This window comes from Abramis brama (assembly GCF_963993115.1).
Source record: "Abramis brama genome assembly, chromosome: 13".
In the NCBI taxonomy this organism is placed as follows: Eukaryota; Metazoa; Chordata; class Actinopteri; order Cypriniformes; family Leuciscidae; genus Abramis; species Abramis brama.
The window spans coordinates 4,515,559-4,518,672 of NC_139975.1; positions in this window are offsets into that span (position 1 = coordinate 4,515,559).

Below are 3,114 nucleotides of genomic sequence, written 5' to 3' on the forward strand. Positions count from 1 at the left end.
TCTATAATTATCAATCACTACAATTTCAGCTGTAAAGCAGCTCTGATACTTTAATAATACTCATAATACTTTCACGTTTAATGGTTTATTTCATTTTTTTTTTTCTAGTGATAAAGCGTTTATGAGTTATAACATTTGAAATTAAAAACTAAGTTCACAAAATGATTCTAAATATGAATTCTAAATTCTAAATATGAAGCGCATGACGGAACCCTTTAAGATTCTATGGAACCTTTTCTTCTAAGAGTGATACATTTTTTTGGTAACACTTTATTTTACAGTGTCCTTGTTACATATGTTACATGTACTTACCATAGTAATAACTGTAAATTATGCATAATTACATGCAACTAACCCTCAACCAAATCCTACCCTAACCCTATAGTAAGTACATGTAGTTGATTAATATTACTCAGTACTTAAATATATAATTACACTGTAACAATGACACATTAAAATAAGGTGTAAACCATTTTTTTTTAAATGAAACAGTTCAAATGTTTTCTCAATGATCTTGGCTGTAAAAGACGACAGGTGGCGTGTTTTGGTGTTATATTGACGACTTCATGTTCCTGTGCGTTTAAGTGGCGCTCTGCTCCGTTCATTGATTGACTTGTAAACACATTTGTCAGTGTTCCTCCTCATTTCTGAGGCTGTCAGGAAGTCTTGGAGGAATACAGCCGCTCGTCTTTTGATTGCTTCTGACAAGCATGGTCGTCATGGGTGTTGGGTTGCTAGGAAACCACATCCTTTGAAATGATGAGATGATTTGTTTGTTACTACTGAAGTAAACTGAAGAGGTAGGATGTGAAGAGGGCATGCGTTTCATCTTTTAATTCCTCTGACGCACATTAAAAAAATGTCTACATTGATCTCAGATCAAATAGAGCGTGTTTGACTTCTTTTAGCATCTTCTGAAGAAATCTGACACACACACACACACGCGCGCTCGAAATCAGATCAAGTCTGTCTAGTCAGATAAAGCATCAAGTCTCCTGTTGAAAAGAGCAACAGCCACAAACTTCTAATGAACGTCTAAAACACAGTCAATCTCAGCAAGACTGATTCCTTCAACAGACGTTAACCTCACAAACACACTCCTTCCCACAGCGTCTACATTTTCTTGACCTTCTTTCTATGAATGCGTTTATCTGTTATTTTCATGTACTGTGAACAGCTGTCAGCACTCATCCGTTCAGCAGATCTGAACATGTGATTCTAGTGCATTATCAGATACAAACAATGTTGAGCATGCAGTTTTAATATGATTTTGCCAAAAGGAGATTTTAAATGTGATGCAGTAGAAGCGTAACTTACCTTGTACGACCTTCAGTCTTCTGTTACTCTTGCCTTTCTCTCTCTCTCTCTACCACACACACACACATCTCTATAACTCAGCACACTTCTTCAGTTAGCCAATCAGATGCTTCTCTCTCTACACACACACACACACACACACACACACACACACACACACACACACGCACACACACACACTCACTCACTCACACACACACACACACACACACACTCACTCACTCACTCACACACACACACACACACACACACACACACACACACACACACACACACACACCGCCAACTTGTCAAGTGTTTATTCTCACTGTCGAATTCTTATAAATTCAGCTTCACATCTTTTATACAAATCAATATTATTACATTTACTTTTGAAGTGTTTATTCGATGCTTTACAATTGCCAATTGATTGTTATTATTGATTGTTATCCACATAATTTGCCGCATGACTGTCCCTAGTCGTGTTTTTCAATGTCTTGTTCAGTGGCGAAATGATGGACTGAACCTGCAATCTTACCGTAACCAGCGAAGGGGTTTAACCAACATGATCCCGACAGCCACTGACATGCTGGTGAGTATTAAACATAATAATATTTTATAATCATTTTTTATAATTAGTACTTCCCAGTACTGTTGTGGTGAATAAGGCTTTTTTATGTGGTCTGATCCGAATTAAAACCCCTCACATTATCCACTTGAGGAAACCAGCGGAGATGTTTGGACCTCTTTAAATCAAAGAGACTGATGCATTATGGGGCGTATTAAGAGGTTCTTAGTGCTTCAACAAAAGGCTGTGTTTATTTCTGTGAGAAGCTGTCCTGTTTTTCTGCACAGACCACTGTAGGAAAACACAAAGCGGAGCCTTTAACGGACTCCAGCTGATTTTAGAATTGATGATGAATCTTCAATGTATATGGACGTGTATGTAACTGAAATTTGATGTTTTCTGAACATAACTGGGTGTTCTGGGTGGTTGTTATGTGGTTTCTTTCAGGTCCAAGTGAAATGATTTCACCCCTCAAGTCTCTATGATGTTCTTTTCTCTAAACATGACTCCTTCGGGATTTTTTCCAGGTAATGCATGATCACTTATAAGTGTTATTACTTATTCATATTGAAAAAAGCAAATAATAACTCGCTGCAAAAACACCAAACTTTAACGTAAACTTAAAAAAATAATAATAATCAGGAAATACAAAATAAAAACTAATTAAAAAAAGACACTTCTACTCAAAAAGCTGCATAATGAACTCTGAGTGAGTGTTTGGTGAGTGTTTTCAGTGCAATTAAAACATTTGTGTTACTTACATAATAAAAGTTAACTGAAATAATAAAAACTTAATTGAAATTTAAACTTATTTTGTTTCAGCTAGTTGCTTAAGTAACATTTCTCATTTTAATTTAGTTGAACTTTGATGTACTAAAAAAACCTGAAATAAAAGTGTAAAAGTATAAAAACAAACTTAAAAATAATAATAATGATAATAATGACAAAAACAACGAAATCAATACAACTTTAAAGTTCAAATAAAATGTATACAAAAAATAAAAACTAATTAAAAAATACATTTCTACTTATCTACTAGTGTTAAAGTTTTTTTTTTTGTTCTATTATAATTAGCATTTGTTGTTATATTTTTAGTTTTCATGATAATGTTTTTGTAATTTAAATTTCGTTATGTGCTTTTGTGAATTGATAATTTAATTTAATTTAATTTTAATTTGATTAATTTCATTTATTCTTACAGTTTTTCTTGATTGTTTACACACATTTTCTGAAAGCATGCCTCATATTCT